The sequence below is a fragment of the Moschus berezovskii genome, chromosome 7 (genome assembly GCF_049115385.1).
Source record: "Moschus berezovskii isolate FMDL1 chromosome 7, NW_MosBer_1.0, whole genome shotgun sequence".
NCBI lineage: Eukaryota > Metazoa > Chordata > Mammalia > Artiodactyla > Moschidae > Moschus > Moschus berezovskii.
This window is the reverse complement of record NC_142466.1, coordinates 27,577,688-27,589,564: the sequence shown is the minus strand read 5'-3', so window position 1 is coordinate 27,589,564 and position 11,877 is coordinate 27,577,688. Positions and strand designations below refer to the sequence as shown.

The following is an 11,877-nucleotide window of genomic DNA, read 5'->3' as shown; positions in this document are numbered from 1 at the left end:
TTATATTGATATCAGAATGTTTGGGGCCTAGTAAAATAATTTCTTGCACTGAAAATAATTATTGATTCTAGAAGCTTCATTCTCTTATTTTTGATATTCAGATAAAATTTAAGCAAAGATAAACCTCTAGTATGAAAGGACACTGGATAGTTTTGAAAAATTAAAGAAAAGGACTATGACTATGAAAAATAAAAATAAAAAAGGACTATTGTCCAATTTTTTAAACTCTACCTTGCCCCAGTATAACACACAGTAGTATGTAAAGTTACTATACCCCATGAGTCAGTAATGAGAAAAGTCCATATGAGTAGAAATAGGATATTGAAATGTGAGGTCTTTGCAGAAATGGGATATTTCTTAAGTATTCTTTACCCACTGACCCCGCATGGTGATTAGTACATAGTAGGAACAGAAATAATGAGATCTAGATTTAATTGAATGACAATAAAGTAAAGCTGTTTTACTAATTACTTTCACAGATGAAGTTCTGCAAACTGTGTTACAAGACATTTTGGTGCAAAATTTTGATGGCTGAAATCATTACTTGAATTGTTCATAACTAGGATAAACAGGAAATATTTTTTTTTTTCAAATAGCACTAAATTATAAAGACAGGAGGATAAGCTCATAAAAAAAGTTATCAACCTAGAAGGATCACAGGCCCTAATTACCAAGGAGACAGCTCTGCTCATGTCTCTCGCAAGACAATCCTAAGGCTTAATGTTGCTCAGTTCTATACTGCTTGGCCACAACTGGCTTTACCCTTAATATGGTCCCTGGCTCCTTTTTCTCTTCTTGTATTTATACATTCCTGCCCATGTTGCTGAATCTTGTATTACTACAAAATCCTTTCAAAAGCTCTGAAAAACGCAAACATACCTCAAGTAGATTTTCTACAGTAAGGAAAATTAACATTTATTATGCAGCCAATATCTGCCAAAAGATGTGTCAGGTATTTTACATAAATATACTTCACAATATTTTGTAGGGTAACTGGTATTATTATTCAGTTTACACACATGAAAACCTCAACATTCCAACATTTCACAGGTATAGAGGCACAGATGGAAAAGCAACATGGGTCTTCAGACTTCATGTAGTCTAACAAAGGTACGTTTGAGGAGCTTTCCTGTCTTCCCCACGCATTACACTCTAAATAAGTGGATCACCCTGGTATAGTCACCATGTTTTCAGCTTTAAGTACATAAAATGACACACTTCACTTATTCAGTTCTTCTCCCTGTTTCACTTTCTCATATCATTGAATACTGACACCATGATCCATTGCATAAATATATTCTTTGATCATCCCTTCAACTTGGTTTACTTTCAAGTCTCTCCTGAATTTTGTATCTGCTGTCACCTTAGCTGCATTTTCTTCTGACCTACTACACTCTCAAACTCCTCTCTTGATCCTTGAGTCTCTCTTTTCTATATGGTGCTTCCACCAGTAGTCCTTCCAGTCAGCCAATCTAAACTGAGTAATGTTTCTTCAGCCTGTTCCTTAGCCTCACTTCCTAGTAAGGTCACCTCTGCCTCCATCTTCATATCAGCCACTTAGAAATGCATGCAGTTCCACAAATATGTCCTGTTATTTCATGCCACTGTCCTTTGGTTTATGCTACTGTCTTTGCTTGGAGTTTTCCTGTCCTATCCTATGGAGAAGATCTGTCCATCATTCAACATTTATCTCAAGTGAAAAGTCTTTTAAAATGTATCATGACACTTACAGAGGATAAAATATAGTATTTAAGCCACCGATTAGGCATAGAGCAGCTTTGTTAAGTATAAGATATATGTTAAGCAAAGCTTGAAACCAAAAGGAAACATGGAATAAGACTTAACGCTTTCTTAAAAACAATGGTTCTGCTTTCAACTGATTGCATCCCCTCATACCACAGCCCGTCAGACGAAGGAGTTCGATGGTGGCTGTGCTTTCTCTACCCTGTAAGTTAATTGATGGTTAAGGTTTATGCTCTCAATACTACCACTTAAATGATTCCAAGTAAATGAAAGATTAAATTGAGAATCTTTTGTGCCTGTGTATCTACTCATTTCTCTCCATTTGGTTTAATTTTAGTAAAAGCATAATCATATAGAGAAATATATGGAAAATGAGCCTAATTTCTCCTCTTTCAAAGAAAAATAAAAATACTTAAAGTACCCTGGGTGTCCATGAAGCTGTGCATCCTGGTTCAAGATAGAGTGCTAGCAGTGACAGGGGAGCTTTATACAGGTCTATAGCTTCCTTTGAAGATCAAGCACCCAGCTGATACACTTGGTATCATTGTAGATGTGGCTGGGGTTCCTCTCTGGTTTTGAATTCTGTTAAAAATCCTAGCCAAGGGTGATAAACTGATTCCAATTTAACTTCTTCTTTAAACAGAATCTAAGCCCAGAAATGAAGCCAGCCACACCTTTGAAGTGTTGTTGAACATGGCAACTGAGTAGGGGGTGGGAAGAAGCAGAGCAAGAGACGTGAGAATGGAGCTGAGTTTAAAAAGAACCACAGGATTTGGGATGCATTTGCTCAGCCTCTGGGTTATTCAGGTAAGGGGAAAAATATCATTAAAAATAGTGGGGAACCAACGAAACAGTTTAAACAACATATACCCTGGGATTTTCCATAGCCAGTCTAAGCACTTTAGATTCAGGTCAAGTTCTACATTGAAAATAGAAAGGTGCAGAAAGTATCTATGCCTATGACTTATAAAGCATTGATTTTCTTTTTTTTGAGATGTTATTGCCATGTGCACTGTTTTCTTCCAGTTTACCTTTTGAAGTGACTTCCTAGCAACTAGCTTTAGCTATGTTTCTAAGTCATTTTATGATGTTGTCTAAAAGCTTCAAATATATTCTCCAGAAACATTTTTTCAACAATGTAAAATTTCTAATATCGGACATTATTTCAGGAAATTTAATCATGGTATGTTCATGATTGCTTTGAAAATGCATATATCTCTAGGAGAGAAAATAATAACTTTTTAACACTTTAGAGTGACTTCCTCACAAATGTAGAAAACAACTTGACAAAAGGCTCAGAAGGACTGGGATGGGGCAGGTAAATTCTGATATGTGAGTGGACAGACAGAAGGTAGATGAGCTAAAGAATGATCTAGTACCACAGGAGTTTCATAGGTGGAGTAGGAGAAATCAGGAGTATCACAGGGAAGGATAAATATGTGCAAATCTCTGTAACATTAGTGTGTTCATAAATAGTAGAAAGAAGTAAAATGGAAAAATGAAAAAACAACACAAATGAATTGCTTCAATTCATTTTGCAAAATTATTGGTGTTATGTCTGGAGACAATGAGTTTGTCATGTAACTCTTCAAGCTCCCAGTTTACCCAATCTATAAAAGCAAAGCATCAGACTGTGTGTAGTTGCTCAGTCATGTTCCACTTTTTGTGACCCCATGGACTGTAGCCCACCACGCTCCTCTGTCCAGGGAATTCTCCAAGCAAGAATACTGGAGTGGGTTGCCATTCCCTTCTCCAGGGGATCTTCCTGTTCCTGACCCAGGGTTTGTACCCAGGTCTCCTACGTTTCTGTTGAACTAAATTATGTTTAAAGTGCCTTTTGGGCTAAATATATATATTTAATATAGATTTATATAATACTAATACATTTATATAAAAACTTATGTAAATTGACATAATTAAATGAAATAGTGTATGTTTAATTACATATATAAATATATATTTAATCTAATCCATACATCATTTATAGGTGTCTATTAAATACACACTACTATATAGATATATTTATTCTATTTCCAGCTCTAATAATAACTTGCTGAGTGCCAATAGAGCATTCACTTATCACCCCTTGTCTTTATTTTCTCACCAGCAAAAGAAAAGAAATAGATTCAAGGACTCCTAAGCTCCATTTCATCTCTAATCTATTGTGAGTCTATATTTTCTGTAAACAGTTAAATTTTCCACATATGAACTTCAAGAGGAGCTGTTGTATTTCCTTGCATTTTATAAGTTTAGAAGTGGCCCAATGGGTGTCCATCCAGTAAGGCCCCTAGATTCATCTGAAACTCCAATCATGCCCCTAGGGCCCTTCCCACAGACCTACATAAAATTGTTTTGTTTTTCTTCACATGAACACTCCCACTCCTTTGCTCTCAGGTTGCAAAGGACTATGATGCCTCCAAAGCACTTTCTATCCTTTCTCTCACACCAAAGCACCTACACTAGTCTCTTACCTCAGGGAGCTCCACTTCCCATTTTATAGAACTTTCAACTATCCAAAAAAAAAAAAAATCATACCCACCCAATCTTCCTTCGATTAATTCAAAATCAACTGATGTAGGACCTTAACTACACTGGCACCTTCCTTTACCTTTGGTGTATTCTCTTTTTTTTTTTTAATATATATTTAAAAAGGTCAGCATATTTGTGGCTTTAATAAACAAGTTACTATTCAGTAAACTGATATGAGGTACAAGAAATACAGGGGACAAATATGAGATGAGGCCAGCAATCAGGAAGTAATAAGACAAGTCTATTGTTCTATATATAACACAATCTGTGGAAGCAACATGATGATAAACAAAGACTCTTCTTGAAAAACAACAATAAAAACTTGAATTGCTTTATAATATTGCCACTTCAAATTAGAACATGGTTCTCCTCTGGGTTTTAAACAGGGATTTCCTCAGTGCAACTTTGACATCCTTGTTTCTCAAACTGTAAATCAAAGGATTGAGCATGGGCACCACGTTAGTATAAAAAACAGAAGACATTTTTCCCTGCTCCGTAGATCCAGGAGAAGAATATTTAAGGTACATGAATGCCGCTGAACCAAAAAAAAGAGAAAGCGCAATCATGTGGGAGCCACAGGTACCGAAGGCTTTCGATCTTCCCTGAGAAGATCTGATGTGAAGAATGCTCGTGAGGATGAAGACGTAAGAGGCCAGGATGGTGAGACTGGGTGCTGTGATGTTGATGCCCACGACAGTGAGGACTGCCACCTCACTGACAGAGGTGCTGGTTCAGGAGAGCTGCAGGAGGGGGAGGATGTCACACAAGTAATGGTCGATGACATTCAACCTGCAGAAGGTGAGCCCAAGCATGCACCCTGCTTGGGCAGACGCTCCAGCGAACCCCATCACATATGCAGCCAAAGAGAGCACCAAACAGACCTGATGGGACATGGAGACCTTATACAGCAAAGGAGTACAGATGGCCACATAGCGATCATAGGCCATCGAGGTCAACATGTAGCACTCAGAGATGACAAAAAAGATAAAGAAAAACAGCTGAGTCATGCACCCCACATAGGAGATGGTATTCTCCCTGAACACAAAGTTCATCAGCATCTTGGGGGTGAAAACAGAAGAGTAACAGAGATCAATGAAGGACAGGTTGAAGAGGAAATAGTACATGGGGGTGTGGAGGTGAGAATTTAGACCAATAAGAAGGATCAAGGCCAGGTTACCCACCACGGTGACAACATATATGATTAGAAACAGGTGAAAGAGGGGTTGCTGGAGCTCGCGACGGTCTGTTAATCCAGCAAGAATAAATTCAGTCACTAAGGAGTCATTTCTAGTCAGCATTCTATTCTCAACTTCAGAAATATTCCTTCCACTGAGGGAGCTCAGTGCCTAGGAAGCTTCATATGTGTTTCACCTCTACTCTTCTGGAAGAGCTGGCTTTGGAGATATCGACGCTGAGCAGATGCAGTCACAGAATCTTCTCCCTATAGAGACGCCCGGCTCCGGCGGCGCAGGCGCGGGAGACGCCCGGCTCCGGCGCAACCGACTACGCGCAGAATCGTGGCTGAGATGAGCTACCCTGCGCCCAGGGTTAGGGCGGTGGCCGAGAGGAGCTGCACCACGTTCAGGAGGCGGTGGCTGCTTGGGCACCGGAGGGCCGAGAGGAGCTGATCTACATTCAAAGCAGGAGGCACGGCCTTGAGGAGATACCCCTCGTCCAAGTTATGAACTAGACGCGAGAGACGCCGGACTCCAGCGGCGAAGACGCGAGAGACGCCCGGCTCCGGCGGCGCAGACGCGAGAGACGCCCGGCTCCGGCGCAACCTGCTGTATTCTCTTGAGTAGAAACAAGTGATAGTTCCCATCTATATACTCAAGGAGATGGCATTAGACAAGGGCGAGGACATCTCGAACTGGGAATTTGGGGCTTATAGGCAGAATCGTAGGGTTTACATGCCATAAGAAGCATTTCCATTCCATGTATATGTCAGATGAGTGCTCACTTTTGACCTAATAAACAACTGCTCTATTGACTGAAGCTTGTGTGTGACCCATGGTAGGGAAATGGCAGGTGATCATTGGTTTCACCTCTCATTCATAAGGCTTTAGAAAGTAACTGAAGTCAATAACTGAAGTAACTGGTGTTCTTTAAAATATCATGCTTTTTTGTCCATATTATGAGTGTTTCAATTTGTATAATATTTTTATCTTTCAAAGTGTTTTTATAAGTATGTTAATATGATCAACATTGATAGTTTGTCTATATAAGTGCAAGAGGGACAATAATATTTTATCATGATTTAAGATTTAAATATATATAAACTCAATGAAACTATGAACCAAGCCATGTAGGGCCACCCAAGACAGACGGGTCATGGTGGAGAGTTCTGACAAAGTGTGGTCCACTGGAGAAGGGAATGGCAACCCACTTCAATATTCTTGCCTTAAGAACCCCCTGAACAGTATGAAAAGGCAAAAAGATAGGACACTGAAAGATGGTTGGTAGGTGCCCAATATGCTACTGGAGATCAGTGGAGAAATAACTCCAGAAAGAATGAAGGGATGGAGCCAAAGCAAAAACAACACTCAGTTGTGGATGTGACTGGTGATAGAGGTAAAGTCTGATGCTGTAAGAGCAATATTGCATAGGAATCTGGAATGTTAAGTCCATGAATCAAGACAAATTGGAAGTGGTCAAATAGGAGATGGCAAGAGTGAACGTCGACATTTTAGGAATCAGCGAACTGAAATGGACTGGAATGGGTGAATTTAACTCAGATATAATTTAAATTATATCTACTACTGTGGGCAAGAATCCCTTAGAAGAAAAGGAGTAGCCACCATAGTCAACAAAAAAAAATCTGAAATGTAGTACTTGGATGCAATCTCAAAAACAACAAAATGATCTCTGTTAGTTTCCAAAGCAAACCATTCAATATCACAGTAATCCCAGTCTATGCCCCAACCAGGAATGCTGAAGAAGCTGAAGTTGAACAAGGTCTTCTATGAAGACCTATAAGACCTTCTAGAACTAACACCCCAAAAGATGTCCTTTTCATTATAAGGGACTGGAATGCAAAAGTAGGAAGTAAAGAGATACCTGGAGTAACAGGCAAATTTGGCCTTGGCGTACAAAATGAAGCAGAAAAAAGGCTAACAGTTTTGCCAAGAGAACGCACTGGCCATAGCAAACACCCTTTTCCAACAACACAAGAGACAACTCTACACATGGACATCACCAGATGGTCAATACCAAAATCAGATTGATTGTATTCTTTGCAGCCAAAGATGGAGACGCTTTATGCAGTCAGCAAAAACAAGACCAGGAGCTGACTGTAGCTCAGGTCATGAACTGCTTTGTACCAAATTCAGGCTGAAATTGAAAAAAGTGGGGAAAGTCACTAGACCATTCAGTAATGACCTAAATCAAATCCCTTATGATTATACAGTGGAAGTGATAAATTGATTCAAGGGATTAAATCTGATAGAGTGCCTGAAGAACTATGGACCAAGGTTCATGACATTGTATAGGAGGGATTGATCAAGACCATCTGCAAGAAAAAGAAATTCAAAAAGGCAAAATGGTTGTCTGAGGAGGACTTACAAATAGCTGAGAAAAGAAAAGATGCAAAATTAAAAGGAGGATAGGAAAGCTGTACCCATTTGAATGCAGAATTCCAAAGAACAGCAAGGAGAGAAAAGAAAGCCTTCCTTAGTGATCAATGCAAAGAGATAGAGGAAAGCAATAAAATGGGAAAGACTAGAGATCTCTTCAAGAAAATTAGAGATACCAAGGGAACATTTCATGCAAAGATGGGCTCGATAAAGGACAGAAATGGTATGGACCTAACAGAAGCAGAAGATACTAAGAAGAGGTGACAAGAACACACAGAAGAACTATACAAAAAAGATCTTCATGACCCAGATAACCACAATGATGTGATCACTCACCTAGAGCCAGATATCCTGAAATGTGAAGTCAAGTGGGCCTTAGGAAGCATCACTATGAACAAAGCTAGTGGAGGTGATGGAATTCCACTTGAGCTATTTCAAATCCTGAAAGATGATACTGTGAAAGTGCTACACTCAATATGCCAGCAAATCTGGAAAATTCAGCAATGGCCACAAACTGGAAAAGGTCAGCTTTCAAACCAATCCCAAAGAAAGGCAATGCCAAAGAATGTTCAAACTACCACACAATTGCACTATCTCACATGCTAGCAAAGTAATGCTCAAAATTCTCCAAGCCAGGCTTCAACAGTACCTGAACCGTGAACTTCCAGATGTACAAGCTGAATTTAGAAAAAGCAGAGGAACCAGAGATCAAAATGCAAATATCCATTGGATCATCAAAAAAGCAAGAGAGTTCCAGAAACCATCTACTTCTGCTTTATTGACTACACCATAGCCTTTGCCTGTGTGGATCACAAAAAACTGTGGAAAATTCTTAAAGAGATGGGAATACCAGACCTGCCTTCTGAGAAATCTTTATGGAGGTCAAGAAGGAACAGTTAGAACTAGACATGGAACAACAGACTGGTTCCAAATCAGGAAAGGAGTATGTCAAGACTGTATATGGTGACCCTGCTTATTTGACTTATATGCAGAGTACATCATGAGAAATGCTGAACTGGATGAAGCACAAGCTGGAATCACGATGGCTGGGAGAAATATCAATAACCTCAGATATGCAGATGACACCACTTTTATGGCAGAATGTGAAGAACAAAAGAGCCTCTTGATGAAAGTGAAATAAGAGAGTGAAAAAGTTGGTTTAAAACTCAACATTCAGAAAACTAAGTTCATGACATCCGGTCCCATCACTTCATGGCCAATAGATGGGGAAACTGTGGAAACACTGAGAGACTTTATGTTTTTGGGCTCCACTATCACTGCAGATGGTGACTGCAGGCATGAAAGGAAAAGACACTTGATCCTTGGAAGAAAAACTATGACCAACCTAGACAGCATATTAAAAAGCAGAGATATTACTTTGCCAACAAAGGTCCTTCTAGTCAAAGCCGTGGTTTTTCCAGTCATCATGTGAGAGTTGGACTATAAAGAAAGCTGAGCACTGAAGAATTGATGCTTTTGAACTGTGGTGTTGGAGAAGACTCTTGAGAGTCCCTTGGACTGCAAGGAGATCCAGCCAGTCCATTCTAAAGGAGATCAGTCCTGAATATTCATTGGAAGGACTGATGCTGAAGCTGAAACTCCAATACTTTGACCACCTGATGCGAAGAGCTGACTCATTTGAAAAGTCCCTGATGCTGGGAAAGATTGAAGGCAGGAAGGGAAGGGGACAACACAGACTCGATGGACATGAGTTTGAGTAAGCTCTGGGAGTTGGTGATGGACAGGGAAGACTGATGTGCTGCAGTCCATGGGGTCGCAAAGAGTTGGACACAACTGAATGACTGAACTGAACTGAAACTCAATGAATATCTAAGTGTGATTGTCTGTGTGTATAATTAGGTAGCTTCTTGTGTGCAAGGCATAGTGTTAAGTACTTTGTATATTAGCAAATCAAATGTATACAATAACCATTGCACCTTAGTAATGGTATAACAGAATTTAAAGACAGGGAATCTTATGATTAGTTGAGTTATGTAAATTTCCCATGGTCATATTTAGTCAAGATATGGGTAAAATCTACATTCAAGTTCAGGATTATCTGACTCTAGCTATAACCTACATTATTCGTTGTTACATTATAGTATCTTGGATGTATACTATTTGCTCCACTTTACAAAGAAGGGAAGGAATTGAGCTGCTTGTCTAAGGTTAAAGTGTTTTTCCCACTTGCTTGTGGACTACTGCAAGGAACGAACTCCATCTTGCTTACTTTTGCATCTTCATCCTAGCACAGAATAGGCAACACGTGCAGAATGACTGAAGTTGACTGAAGTCAAGGTTTTAATCCACCTCTGCTGATTTTGAGATTTTGTATGTTCCCCCTTCTAATTAGTGTCTTCCCCGACTTTGCTCTTAAAGTAAAAAATGTCACCTTGAACAATCGGATATTTATCCAGTGGATTAGGATTCAGATCTTTGAATCCTGGCATTGCTAGCATGTTAAAAGAATTAATGAATTTGGGGGAGAGACTTTGTTGGGGAAATAAACTATTTTGCAAGCACTTAAAAAGCACATTAACTCCTTGAGTCTGTGTGAGCCTTCAACTGAGCAAATGGTGCCCTGGTGGCCTCCCTTCTAATGAATTTCCCAAAGATGGTTGACTCACCTCATCTGAAATGATCATTTGGCGAAATGATTTGAGCCACACAGTGGGAGAATTGATAAAAATGCAAAGTAATTGAAATGTTAGAAAAACATTTATGAAGCTCAAATTCTTCTCTAAGAAAATTCAACTATTAATCTAACATTATTGTATATAGAACTAAGAACAAGGCATGAAACTGTTGCTTAGGGCATAAAATGTGATTACCTTAAATATGAGATAAAGAATGGCCATTTTATTTAGTCAGTTATTATTATTATTTTTCATATTCTATATTCTAGCTGGAATAAATATTCCTTCTCAGACATAATTAAGGGGCTGAATTTACTAGTGTCAAAAGCAACATCCTGAAGTCAGATTTACAATGAGATATTTTTTATTACTTTCTGCTTTCCAGTATGCAGAACTAACAAGATCTTTTTCTTTCAAACTTCCAACAAGTCAAAAACATCCTCTTTCTTTTCAAAGTCTTGAAAGCAGTGCATATTTATCTATTAGAATTATAGCACACATCCCAAGTGCTGCTAACACCTCCTGCCCCAATCCTAACTCTGGCTGTCTCTCCCATTTACAGTAAAATTAAAACTATTCCAAGATACTTTGGGCATTTTCACTGAAAATTATTTTTTTGTTAAATCTTACCTAAATTAGCCAAAGATTTTTGTTTCATATTTATATAAATGAAGTTCTTGTAAGTTTCCTTCAAATTATTATTTAGCTACAAATGTGACACTTTTACTTGCTACTTGAACCATTTTTCTTTGGTTTCTTAAATGGAATAGTGAATTCTCAGTGTTAGTGAATAAGGATGCTGTGAGGATGAGGTGAGTCAGCATAATCATGTGCTGCTTTATTGATGAGTAAGCCAAAGTAAAGAGAAGCAGTGATTTTCCCAATGTCAAACATGTCAGCTAAGAGAAAACTTAAAAGCCTGAGCCTGTGAATCGCCATCCAATTGCTTAATGTTCTGAGCCAAACTGCTTCGCTTTAACGTCTAAAATGAGTTATTTCCACACATTTCTAAATACAGCAGAAGTTGAGTTAGAACCTGCTCTCTTTTTGTAGGACAGATTTTAGCATGATTTTGATGCCAGATATATTGGTGCTACTTTCTCATCAGAAGAAATATTTCACATTAACTATCAAAACTTACCTTCTATAGTGGTTTTCTAACTCTTAGAAGCCATAGATTTCTGAACAGACAGCAAATGCTACTGAATTGTGTTAAAGTAGAAAGAGAAAGAAATTACAAAGAGAATAAAGGATAAGAGATCACATATTTTCTCCTTATACTCTTTCAATACGAGGTGCTCTTGAAGCTGTTGATATGAGAATCTTCCACTGGATTTCTTTTTTTAATTGATGGAAAATTGTTTTAAAATTTTGTGTTGGTTTCTATAGTTCAGTTC

At 38.6% G+C, this 11,877-nt stretch overlaps 1 pseudogene; it reads right to left on the bottom strand.

The window, feature by feature from the left end:
• Positions 1–4,625: 4,625 nt before the first annotated feature.
• LOC129557257 (olfactory receptor 8B3-like) lies at positions 4,626–5,576 on the bottom strand (annotated as a pseudogene).
• Between the last annotated feature and the right edge of the window lie 6,301 nt (positions 5,577–11,877).